This window comes from Bombina bombina, chromosome 2 (genome assembly GCF_027579735.1).
Source record: "Bombina bombina isolate aBomBom1 chromosome 2, aBomBom1.pri, whole genome shotgun sequence".
NCBI classification, from domain to species: domain Eukaryota; kingdom Metazoa; phylum Chordata; class Amphibia; order Anura; family Bombinatoridae; genus Bombina; species Bombina bombina.
This window is the reverse complement of record NC_069500.1, coordinates 296,360,405-296,374,176: the sequence shown is the minus strand read 5'-3', so window position 1 is coordinate 296,374,176 and position 13,772 is coordinate 296,360,405. Positions and strand designations below refer to the sequence as shown.

General features: G+C 36.8%; 1 protein-coding gene across 6 annotated transcripts in view; it reads right to left on the bottom strand.

Annotated features, from left to right (window-relative positions):
* The window catches only part of SNCAIP (synuclein alpha interacting protein), a 462,588-nt gene that overhangs the window by 354,844 nt on the left and 93,972 nt on the right, over window positions 1-13,772 (bottom strand). The window lies entirely within an intron of this gene.

The window sequence follows — 13,772 nt, the reverse complement described above, 5'->3', positions numbered from 1 at the left end:
GTTCCTCTAATTTAACTTTGGAAACTGTTGGATTTCTCATTCCCACTGTTTCTATAAGTAATGGTACTACCATATTGGAACCTAGGTTTAGCCCTATTCTATCTTTTCTGCTAAGGAGACATAGGGGCCTATCTATCAAGCTCCGAATGTGAGTTCAGACGGTACAACAGTATAAAGGTTGTACAGGTTATACAACATGATATTATGAAAGTTTCTACTTCTTGTATTTCAGTATCTGTATCAGAATATTCATTGTTAGCTTAAAGAAAGATACACTGTGATAAACCCTTTTTTATCTCTTGAATTGTCTACTCTACAACATTAAATATTTAAATTTCTGTGTTCTTTCTTAACTTAAAATGTGCTCATCTATGATCAGTTGTTATTTTGTATCTGTGCCGTCACCTACCTTCGACAGCAGCATCATCAGTTTTCGAATATGGTTTCCCTCTACCCTAGGGCACCCACCAGCCAGTCTAGTTCTCCATTCTCCTCTCAATTGTGCATTAAGTATATATTTTGTGTTTTTAAATGGGGTTTTTAGAGTATGTTGAGTTTAAATTGGTAGAATAGAAATATGTCTCCTATTCCATAAAATTGTTCCATAAAGATTTGAGTAAGTACACTGTGTTTCAGGGCCCGCACAGTAGGAGGGTTTCTTTTTAGCCAATGTTGAAAAATGAGGCATCTTGCTAATAGTATGATATTTAGGATGCATAACCTCACCTCTGGGGATATTCCTAAATTGCTAAAAAATAGTACATTAGTTAAGGATAATTTAATATTCGTCTTTAAAATGGTGGTGGAGAGCCAATGGCCCACCATTCCCCAGAACTTTACCATAAATGGGCAGTTCCATATCATATGTATTGTGTGCAAACACTTTCATCACTCCTCACTTAGTGATAAAATTGTTTAGGTGATACATACATATTGTGTATCAATTTGAAGTGTGACTCTCTAGTTTCTGAGGCAAGAGTGGCCCTCTCAACTGTTCTAATGCTTTTTTTAAGAGTGTCAATGGAAATCCCCCCCAGAAGAATGGACCATCTATGCGCCATTTCCTGTAAGGTTTTCTCACCAACCGAGGCCAAGAGAAGGCAGTAGATGGGTGAAATTGATGTCACACCCCCCTTAAACCAGTCCAGAATTCTAGTAGCTTGTGTGTCTTTTAAAGAGTCCTATGTTGTCAACAAGCTGTTAAGGTAGGGTCTTGCCTGCAGGTATGAAAATTGATGTGTTGGTGGAAGGTCATAAACGTTGCGCAAGTCTCTAAAGGATAGCATATGTTTTCCATCCTCTGTCAGTGTCTGACCTACAGTGTGAATACCTAATCTTTTCCACATGTGAAAAGCTGCATTAGATATGCCTGCCGGGAATTCAGGGTTATTCTGCCACGGGAGAAATTTAATCAATTTGTGGTTGTTCCCAACCTTTTATGTGTCAGTCTCCAAGCCCTAACCGGTTGTTCCAAAACATTGTTTCCGTTTAACCATTTGCTGGATTGAGCCATTGTCATATGGGGTAAGAATTCTTTAGACCACGGTCAAATTAGCTCCTCTTTTAATTTAGGATTTGTGAATTGTTGGTTGTGTGTCAGCCAGTCAGCTACTATTTTACATTGTGCTGCCCAGTTGTATAACTCAATGTTAGGCAACGCTAAACCCCTCGACTTTTTAGGTACCATCAATTTTGAGTAGCTTACTCTATGTTTTTTATTGTCCCAGACAAATTTAAGTATGAGTTGTTTTAAGAATTGGAGGTTTAAATGTTTTAGGATGGCAGCTAGCGTTTGGAAAATATATAATAGTTTGAGGAATAGGATCATCTTAACGAGACCTACCCTACCTGACAATGAGATTGGCAACTTCCACCAGCCCTCCACAAGGGTTTGTAATTTACTCAGTAAGGGCTTGTAGTTAAGACTATACCACCTCCTAGGGTCAGTATGTAACATTATTCCTAAGTATTTGAAGCTATCTGAGACAATCTTAAATTCATATCCTGGTATATCATTAGAGGAGTGGGACGTGAGTCATATCAACTCAGTTTTATCGGTGTTTATTTGATAACCTGAATTTTTCCCGAATTGTTCTATTATTTCAATTTTTTTTGGCAAATTCTGTTGGGGGTTTTGAATAAAGACAATCATATTGTCTGCAAACAGTGAAAGATGTAGGTTGACTCCCCTAATTTTAAGCCTGCAGTATATTCCCTAATTTTCCACACCAAAGGTTCAATCGCTATGTCAAATAGTAAGGGTGAGAGAAGGCAGCCCTGTTGTTTTCCCCTCAGTAAAGTGAAAGTCTGTGTCCTGGAGCCATTAATAAAGAGTGATGCTTGTGGTGAGTGATATAGTGTTGTCAGCGCTTGAGTGAATGGTCCTTGGATACCTATCTTGTGTAATGTTGTGAACAAATGGTCCCGTAGCACCTTATCGAAGGCTTTCTCAGCATCCACAAGGAGCAGAGCAGCCTCTCCCTGAGTGTTGTTGTGTTTAGAGTTAGATTTCTGCCAATAATACTGTAGGACCATTTGTACCCTTCGTATGTTGAAAACAGAGGACCTTCCTTTGACAAAGCCTGTCTGATCTGTGTAGATGATATTTGGAAGCAGGCGGGATAATCTGTTTGCCAGTAATTTGGTAAAAAAATTGTAATCCTGATTTAACAGGAAAATTTGTAGCTTAGAGTGTGGTAAGAGAGGGTCTCTGCCCAGTTTATGTATAATGCCAATGTTGGCCTCTGAAAATCAGGTAGAAAGGTTGACTCTTCCCTCTAGCATACCATTGTATAGGTCTCCTAGATACGGGCTTATTTGCGAATTCATGATCTTATAGAACTCTCCCTGTAAGGCCATCAGGTCCAGGTGTTTTGGCTAGGGGAATTGATTTAATAACCTCTTGTACCTTTAGCGGAGTCACTTTCTGATTAAGAGTAGTGAGGTTTTCCTCTCCTATCCTAGGTAGGTTAATAGTTTCCCCAAATAAGTCTTTCACCGTGAAGTCCACCCCTTGCCCCTTGTATATATAGTGTATGATAAAAATCTACAAATGTCTGTTGGATGTCTATATCTTTAGTGAGTGTGACCGGACCTCTTTGAATTGCCAATATAGATCTTTTTTTTTTGTAGTTAACCTAGTGATGTTTTCCAATTAGTTTCCCTGTCCTATTCCCGTATCTATAAAATCTAGCCATGGTCTTAGAATCGGTATAATTAGCTTGTTGGTGTAGGTAGTTGTCACTTTGCGCTTTAACATCTGTGTATTTGATTTTGTTTGCTACATTAGGTTGTCTAAGGTACCTATTCCTTGCATTCAGCAAATGCTTTAGCAAGAGATCCTTTCTTTCTTTGTGTTTTTTTTTAATGCCCCCTGCATAGGAGGAAATAACCCCTCGAAGAACGGCTTTCGCTGTTTCCCAGAATAGTAGGTGGTCGCCCACATGTTCTGCGTTCAATGATTGGTTGGAAAGTCATTCTCCAAGTATAAATCTATAAAACTTTGGGTCCTTGTAAAGGTATGTAGGAAATACCCATCTGTCTTTACGTTTTTTTGTATTGACAGTTTGTAATGTCAGTGACATTGGTGCATGGTCAGAGATGGTCACAGCATCAATTCCCCTGTCTATGATTTTTGGGTCTAAGGTTTGTGAGACCAAGAAATAGTCTATACTTGACAATGTGTCCTTAGTTAATATCATACATGTGTAGTCCCTAGTTTCAGGGTGTGTCACTCTCCAGATATCGTGAGTGTTTAGGGCCTTCATGAAAGATCTGATTAAAGGGACACTGAACCCAATTTTTTTTCTTTTGTGATTCAGATAGAGCATGCAATTTTAAGCAACTTTCAAATTTACTCCTATTATCAATCTTTCTTCGTTCTCTTGCTATCTTTATTTGAAAAAGAAGGCATCTAAGCTTTTTTCTTGGTTCAGAACTCTGGACAGCAGTTTTTGATTGGTGGATGAATTTATCCACCAATCAGCAAGGACAACCTAGGTTGTTCACCAAAAATGGGCCAGCATCTAAACTTACATTCTTGCATTTCAAATAAAGATACCAAGAGAATAAAGAAAATTTGATAATAGGAGTAAATTAGAAAGTTACCTAAATTTGTATGCACTATCTGAATCACAAAAGAAAAAAATTGGGTTCAGTGTCCCTTTAATAATGATTATTTTTTAGAATTTTTATAGGTTTGTGGTTTTACACCTGATACTGCTGGGTTCCTAAACCTATCCGCGGGGGTCTGTGGTGCAATATTAGAATCTCCCCCTATAATTAGCATGGAAGATGTGAAATTAAGTAATTGGGATGGCAGTGTATACCAGAATTCTTCCTTCTGAGTTTGTGGACCATATACTCCTGCTAGTGTTAAGGTTAGATTTTGTATATCTAAGTGGAGTAGTATATATCACCCTAAGGAGTCAATTTTGGTTTTAATGATGCGGTATGGAAGGCTCTTCCTAAACAGTATTGTTACTCCTCTGGGTCTCTTGGCCTCATAAGATGCAAAAACAACTTCTCCCACCCAGCTCTGTTTTATATTTGGTTTTCTGCAGTAGTTAAATGAGTCTCTTCTAGAATCGCTATATCTGCCTTTTGTCTGTATAAGTACTTTAAAATGGACCACCTCTTCTGGGTTGATGTGATACCCCTACATTCCAACTTATTATTTTTAAATCAGCAAGTGCCATGTCGTAATTTGTGTTGTGGTTGGTGTAGGCATGAGTATGTTAGTGTATACCTGAATATGAGTCTCGTTGCTTGGAGATGGAGATTCAGTAGTGTAGGATCGTAAGACAACTGTAGCTGTGGCGCCCGAGGAAGAAGGGAGGATCGGCTGTTTCTGAACACATAAACAAATTTCAATAAATTTGTAAACAATAATAAAATAATGTTATAACGAGAGAAAAAAAAACCTATCTAGCTAACATTTGCTTCCTTGGCTAAAAGGTATTAAGGTGTTACACACTTCTCAATACCCACCCTGCCAACTATTTATTTCTAACTAACTGAATTTTCCTCCGATCCCCAACTGTGAGCAAGATACTTTTCCTTTCACATTTGGTGACTGGGTCTGAGTTCTATGCATTCAGCATCACCAGGTCAGAAATGTTCTATAGTAGTAACCAACATGGCTTGATTCAGTCTCTCTATGGAAGGTTCTCTGCTTCAGGCATTTCCCTTCTCAAGAATTTTTTGTAGCTGTCTTGGGTCTTCAAAGAACTTTGGTCCTTCTGTGGTTTGGAGCCTAAGTCTTGCAGGATATAGTAAGGAGACTGAGCAACCAGCTTCTATTACGTTTATACAATAGGGGGAGAACTCCTTGCGTCTTTTAGAAATTTCTGCAGAATAGTCCTGCAATAGGAGGATTTTGTTCCCTTCATAAAGCAGCAGTGTACTCTGGTGATATGCCCTGAGGAGCATCATTTTGTCCTTAAAATTTAGGTACTTGATCATGATGTGGCGTGGACTTCTGTTCTTGGTGTCTAGGTTTGGATTGCCCACTCTATGAGCTCTTTCCACCACGCATGGAATTTCTTCTGAAGAGATATTTAAACGTGCTGGTAATGTTCTTTCTGTGAATCTAATGAGTTCTGCGATTGGTACTGTCTCCGGGAGGCCAACAACCCTTAGGTTATTGTGCCTCGAGCGGTTTTCCAGATCTATTCTGCTGAGAAGGATCTTGTTCTGTTGTTGTAAATTTTTTACCTTTTCAGCTGTCTCTCTCTGTCTGTCTTCGGTGTCAGCAATCCTTTGTTCAGCCTGCTGCATTCTTGCTGTAAAACTTTTGAAATCTGTTGATAGTGAGTCAACACCAGTTTGCAGCTGCTCAATTTTAGGCAGGAACAGCGATGAGAGCTGGGCCACAATTGGGTGGTTATCCTGAAGCGGGTGTTCTGGCAACATAGGAGCTGCACTCTCTGCTGCATGTATTTCTGCTTGATGTTTCATTCTTTTGTCAGCTTGCTTTTGTTTGTTCGCCATTGTTCTGGCCTTCTTGGTTTAGCTGGTGTAATATTTCTGAATACAGTACTATTCAGACCCACTGAACCCTATCTAGGGATGGATTGTGGACTCAGATTTGGAGAGTTGGTTAAAATCACTGCCAAATGTAGTATGAAGTAATATGTAGGTATATATGTATTGTGGCTAGTTAGAGCATGAGTGGGTCATTGTCCTAGGATTTCATATAGATAAGTCTCATCATTTCCAGTAAGTTCCATCTCCATTTTGAGGTGAGGAGATTTGTCCCACAATATTCGCTCGCAGCTCAGCAACATATAAGGTGGTGTGTCTCCCACATGGCTGAGATCTTTTTGGTGGTAGTAAACTGTAGGCCAGTATATTGAAAGTTCAAAAGAGGGTGCGTCTAAACCCCTATATCACATGGATCTTTGTTTCCAAGTGTTCTGTGTGCTGTGAGAGCGAGTGTGTTCACCTGTTGCATAAGGATTACTTAGAGGGCTGTTTTTCTTGCAGGATGTGCGGCCATGCAGGTGAGGGACAGTGGAGTAACTCACCCTTCGCTTGTCAGGAGATGTCCACTGCGTTACATTTCTGGCAATCGATAGTGACTTCTTTGTATCGCAGCTTTCCAACCTCCACTTAGCACTGGCAGCGTAAGCGTTGCAATATCCAAGATGGTGCCGCCTCTTTGCACTTCTGGTGTCTTCTTTATGCTTCCGTGGTAAGGGAGATGTTATACCCTTCACAGATCTTGGCCGCAAAGATTCTTTCCCCCTTCGTTCCACTGGGGCTCAGCTCTGCAAGGATGGCCTGTGGGATCCTTAAAACAGTGATATGCAGCCGTTGTTAGTGCGAGGGACACAGAGCTCCTTACACTCGCTGCTATCCCGTTGCTCCGCCCACCAGAAGCATTGCTCCGCCCACTGGAAGTCCCCATATTTCTATGTTTTATTTCCAATTTTAAATACGTTTAATACAAAGTAAAGTAATTTATAGAAACTAATCCTTTACATTTCAATATTTAAACAAATAGGGCTAGAGTACAAGTGGAACACTAATTTATTGGACGCGTGGTAAATAATCAGCCAAGTGGTAGTAATTAGCGCTCAGAAAATTAACCAGATATGAGATCAAATGCCCCCAAATTAAAGGGTCTTTTATTTTTTTATGAAAAATGTGTACTTTTTTTTTTTTCTTCATAATTTATTAATGTGCGAGCGGACATGATACGATGTAGTGTATCATGTCCGCTGCACATCGATAAATACCGACAGCATACGCTGTTGGCATTTATCATTGCACCAGCATTTATTGTGAATGCCGTCCCCTGCAGATTCACGGCCAATCGTCCGCTAGCAGTGGGTGTCAATCAACCTGATCGTATTCGATCAAGTTGATTTCTGTCTGCCGCCTCAGAGCAGGCGGACAAGTTATGGATCAGCGGTCTTTAGACCGCTGCTTCATAAATTATGTTTCCGACAAGCCTGTACGGAGCTTGATAAATTGACCCCAAAATGTGTATATACAAATATGCATATATATTTTAAATTGCTGCCCATCGCTGCGTGACTTACCCCCTTTCCTTCATTGTGCTAGTTCTCATGCCGTGTCTCATTATGAGTGGAGCGCATAAAGTACTTGTGAAAGCGCAATTTTGCACTCCACTTGTAATCTGGCCCATAATAAATAATAATATCTATTGTAATTTTTTTTAAAAAAAAAACACATCCTCATATTATTGTTAGGCTTATCTTTGCTTTAAATTAATAATTAAATTATGAGTTATTTACGCTTCAATATCACTTTAATTATTTGCAGTTACTATATGGAGGTCATTTTATATTTATGTAAGTGGAACTGTATGTGATATGCTTTTATTAGGTATGTAAGTAAATAAATGATGATGATAATTGATAAAACAATCTTCTGTCCTAGTGATACTAGCAGCTTTTAGCAATTTCACACAGGTCTGGCAACATTACAAACAGTGACCATTAATTTCCATACATTTGTCAGATTTATCTAGTAAAGCCCAAGCATGACATCAACACTCATAGCATGTGATTAGAAATTTCAAAATCAGTTTCAGTTTTCCTGCAAAAATGATATACATTCCCAGAAATCATCACCTGAGTTGGTGATCCCTAAAGCCTGATGTCTCATATCCACACACACCTCCAAACCTGTCCAGCTCGAGTGCCCCGGTATATGAATTTTTTAGCACGTGATTAGAAATTTCAAAATCAATTTTAGTTTTCCTGCAAATGATTTCTATCCCCAGAAATCATCACCTGGGTAGGTGATCCCCAAAACCTGATCGTTCATTTCCACTCACACCTTAAGACCTCTCCAACTTGAGTGTCCTAGTATATGACAATGAATAAACACATTGTAATTACAATATTTTTCTGCAGTCTTGCAATTAAAGAGACAGTAAGGTCATAATTAGACATTAGATTTAGATAGAGCATAGAATTTTAAAGAACTTTCCAATTTACTTCTATTATTTAATTTTCTTCCTTCTCTTGTTCTCCTTTGCTGAAAGATTTATCTAGGAAAGCTCAGGAACCGCAAACAACCTAGGTTCTAGCTGCTGATTGGTGACTGCATATATATATATATATATATATATATATATATATACACCGATTGTCATTGGCTCACACATGTGTTCAGTTGTGCATTGCTGCTCCTTCAACAAAGCATACCAAGAGAACGAAGCAAATTTGATAATAGAAGTAAAGTGAAAAAGTTGTTTAAAATTGTATGTTCTACCTAAATCATGAAAGAAAAAATTGGTTTTCATGTCCCTTTAACTAATATACTGAGTGAGTTTGAAAATGTTTCGAATGTATTTTCACCTTACTTGCTGCAATTCTTTTTCAACAGCCAAACTCCACCCACCTTGTGAAGCCTGCCATGTGACCTATGAGTTCTAAGAATGGGAAAACTTACTTTTCACACTTAAATTACAGGAAAAGCGACAATATAAATAATAAAACTATATTGCAAAGAGTTTTTTTAATCTACATAAATATTTTAAATTAAAATCTCAAAGTGTTTGCTGGCCCTTTAAATGTACATTAGGTCATGTGATGACCTCTAGGCCAGTTACAAAAGCCAAAAGTTACTTAAACTAAAACTAAAATAATACGCTACAAACACGTGCAGTTTCCAAAATTTTACATAACTTTGAGATGATGAAACAAACAACACAACTGTGGAGAATTATAATACATTGCCCTTTGGCATAACAAGTAATAATAAAGCACGAAAATCTTGATAATTACAGATATACGTTTGTTTATAATAACATCAGAAGAGCTGTGTATAATTTAGAAGAATTAAGAGTTTTTGGAAATAACAATGGAAAAATTATATAACTTATAAAATATGCAACCTGAGCATCAAAAGACAAATTTATTAGAAATTTGTATTCCAAACTTTTATTTGTAAATGTCCACAATAAACCATGGTTTAAACAAAGAGGCAAAGTAACTATAGTGATATTTTTATTAAATTGAATATTCACCAAATAAATATGAAATAAAGTGTATATTAATAAAGTACTTAGCAGAGGAAGAAAATAAATTTTTTTTTGGGGGGGGGGGTTAGATGGGAATAGTCAGCTTGTTGAAAGATTAGTATTGATACTGTGTGCTATGTGTTACCAGCTTAGCAATGTTACACACGGTTGAGCAGCCATCTTTGGCTTAGCAATGCTATACAAGGTTCAGCGGCCATCTTTGGCAGCCAAGGGGTTAAATGAATGGATTTATAAATACTTTGGATCAGTTAGTCTATAACAAATAAATTATATTGTTAAATATAATTAAACTGTAAGCTCTTACTATGACTAAAAATATTCAGTTCCTTTACCACCTCTACAAAAAAAGGTGTTCTCCTGTCTGCACTTTTTAATAATTAACAGGTGAAATAGGAATAATAATACTATATTAATTACAGCTGTGTTCTCTTTCTTTTTATTTTCCCATTAAATTGCAACAGAGATATTTAATTAACAGTGAACATTGGATAGTGCTGTGTGATATAGAAAAGAGGGATTATTGCTGGACACAATCAATAGGGTGCAGCTGTGATGGCTGTGTTGGGAAAGCAAGAAATTTCCATTAAAAACAAAAACAAAAAACACACATTTCTTTAGTAAGAACCTTGAAATCATATATGGCCACAGCCTCAGTCCAAAATTCTGTATAATATATTGTTACTGCATTCTGGCTGTCTGTGAAGCGACATCTCACTATAATTTACTGATCTATCTTATGCTGCAACTTGTTTGAAAAATAAAATTTATTGTTGACTAGAAAACAACTTAAGGACAATTCACTACGCTTTTCTACAGATAATTAGACATTTCCTGATGAAAAAGTGTTCAGATTTACTTGTGTACCAGGGAAAAGGACTTGGCTTCATCGTTCTGAGAATGGTTATCCTTGGTAGGGACAGTCTACTCCACAATTGTTATCTTTTAAAAAGATAATCCCTTTATTACCCATTCCCCAGTTTTGCATAACCAACACAGTTTTATTAATATACTAGTTACCTCTGTGATTAAATTGTATCTAAGCCTCTGCAAACTGACCCTTATTTCAGTTCTTTTGACAGACTTGCATTTTATCCAATCAACGTTGACTCATAAATAACTCCATGGGAGTGAGCACAATGTTATCTATATGGTACACATGAGCTAGCGATGTCCAGCTGTGAAAAACTGTCAAAATACACTGTGATAAAAGTCAGCCTTCAAGGGCTTAGAAATTAGAATCTGAGACTACCTAGGTTTAGCTTTCAACAAAGAATACCATGAAAACAAAGCAAACAATGATAAAAGTAAATTGAAAAATTGTTTAAAATTGCATGCCCTATCTGAATCATTTATCTTCATATGGAATTGCACACTTTCTTTTATATCAGCCAAGGTTTCTATTTAATATCCATCAAATGAACACTCAGCTTCATCTAATTATTTAAAGCACACACAGTGTAGAGCGTTCATTTGATGGATATATATATATATATATATATATATATATATACACACATATTTAGGGAGCTTCATGAAATGGCTTTTCATGGCCAAGCAGCTGTACACAAGCATCACCATCACATCAAATGGGTTGGCTGGAGTGGTGTAAAGCACCCACCACTGGACTCTGGAGCAGTGAAAATGTGTTCTCTGGATTGATTAATGAAGTTTCACTGTCTGACAGTCTGATGATGGAAGAATTAAGAAAAATGCTACCTATTGGAATGCATAGTGCCAATTATAAAGGTTGGTGGAGGAGGGATAATGATCTGGGGCTGTTTTTCAGCATTTGGGATAGGTCCTTTAGTTCCTATGAAGGATCCTTTTAATCATATACAATACAAAGACATTTTAGATAACTGGGTGCTTCCATCTTTGTGACAACAGTTAGGGGAAGCTCCTTTCCTGTTCCAGCATGACTGTGCTACTGTGTACAAAGCAAGTTCCATGAAGACATGGTTTAAGGAGTTTGGTGTGGAGGAACTTGAGCGGCCTAAACTGAGCCTTGACCTTAACCACAATGAACACATTTTGCTGATTGCAAGCCATACCTTAATATGGCTGAATGTTCACTAATTCCCACAGACACACAACAAAATCTTGTTGAAAGCCTTCCCAGAAGAGTGGTAGCTGTTATACACAAAGGGGTCAACTCCATATTAAGTCCCATGGTTCTGGAATGGGATAGCCAACAAGCTCATATAATTGTGTGATAGTCAAGTGTCCAAATACTTTTTGCCATATAATTTAGTTTTGTGCTACACTTTTACACTAATAAATCTGGTGCCAATATGACCCGACTGGTGCAGACTGAGGCCATTTTCGGCATTCGATTCACTAGTGAACGCTGAAATCAGAATTTTTGCAAACCTATAATTCTGGGTAATGGTATGCAAATGAGCTTTCAAATGCCTAATCATTTTGTTTCTAAATTATACTTGTATCCCTGTTATGCTTGAAAGCTGTATTGAGAAACTACACTAAACAACATTGCACTGGCAGAAGGAAATCCACGTTTAAAGCAAAATTTAGAAGAGAAACGTTAAATAATTTTGAATCAATATTTGTACATATGGAATCACACATACACATACTGCAAATACCCATTAGAAGACTCTGATATTTTTAGGACAATGTGTATGTTAATGCCCAGTTATTAACAAAATCTTTATGACATAAGTGAGAGACATTAAACATAAACGTTGGTGCACTGTTTACACGTGCTCTCAAACTAATTTAACAATAAATTTGCCACATAAATTATAACAAAGTGCAGCTTCTTCTTATTAACTTGTTTTCTTTACTAAATTTTCTTAAACTGAACTGTGTGCACATTGAAAAAGAGGGATAAATCCCCAAATGATGAACTCATGTTTAAATTGTGTTTTTCTTGTATAGTCTTCTACCCTTTGAAGCAACAGTTCCCTCTAAATCAAATTATATTAAGCTTACTCCAATTTTTCCAATATGCTTGACAGCTGTTGCATATAATAAAAAATAAATAGTTTTTATATGAAAAAGGTTTGTTTCAGTAAAAAGTTTGGATTTGATTATCAACCAATCAAAAACAAAAACATGTTGCTGACATGGGAATTAAAGACAAAAGCACCTCCACTCCCAACTCTTATGGGTAGGCAGTTTTTCACAAGGTAGGGACAATCTGACCCACACATACATATTCCCCTATGCAAAAACATTGGAATGTGAAATATTTACAGTAAATACACAGTTAAACACTTTATTAAAGACTCTACTATTCAGACATGCATACAACCTACAATAACTTTTCCTAACTCCATTGCTTTCCCCTTGAACCCCTTAGAATGTAAGCCTATGAGCCCAGCTGTTTGTAGATCACCTTCATAAGAGCTACTACAACAGCGAAATGCTCGGCAGGGTCCTCTACCCATTTGATCCCTATAAATGTTATCTTGTATACCGCCTATGTTTATAGCGATGTGGAATCTGTTGGCGCTCTACAAATACCTGATAATAATAATAATAATATTAAATATGAATATTGCATAAATATGATTTTTCATGTTTTCAGCTACATGTCTGCAAAAGGCTCCAATAAACTTCTTTATATGTATTTATGTGTTTATATGTGTATATATGTCTGTAAATACACACACATATATACTGTATATATATATATATATATATATATACACACATATAAATATATAAATACATATGTACACACATATAAATGTATACATATTTAGACATGTATATGTATGTATCTCTTTGTTAAAGCCATTTGCCTGCCTTTTTTTCTAAGACCTGAGACCTCTTATATCTTCAATCCCTCATATCTTTTTATGCAATTTTTTTTTTAAATATTTTTTTATTAGACTGTGTTATTATGAGTGTAACTGCTATTTTAAATATATTTTTGATGAGTGTGGTGCAACTTTTTTGTTGAGAGTAACAGTTAACCAGAGCTCTGAAGTTGTGCTATCCCGATATATATATATATATATATATATATATATATATATATATATAAAATAATAATAAAAAATTTGTGAAGAACATTGGAATGTGAAATATTCATAACTATCTTTGGCTTTTGCTCAGTTGGTCTAACACGAGTCGGGTTAGGGTGCGAGCGAGGAGCAGTAGGACTTTTTTTTTAAAGTGATCTCCATTAAAGTCTATGGGGAGAAGACGTTAACGCGGTCACGATATCTAGAGTCCTGAAGTTGGCATCAGGTTTCCAGCTAACTTTTTACTGTCAACTTGTATT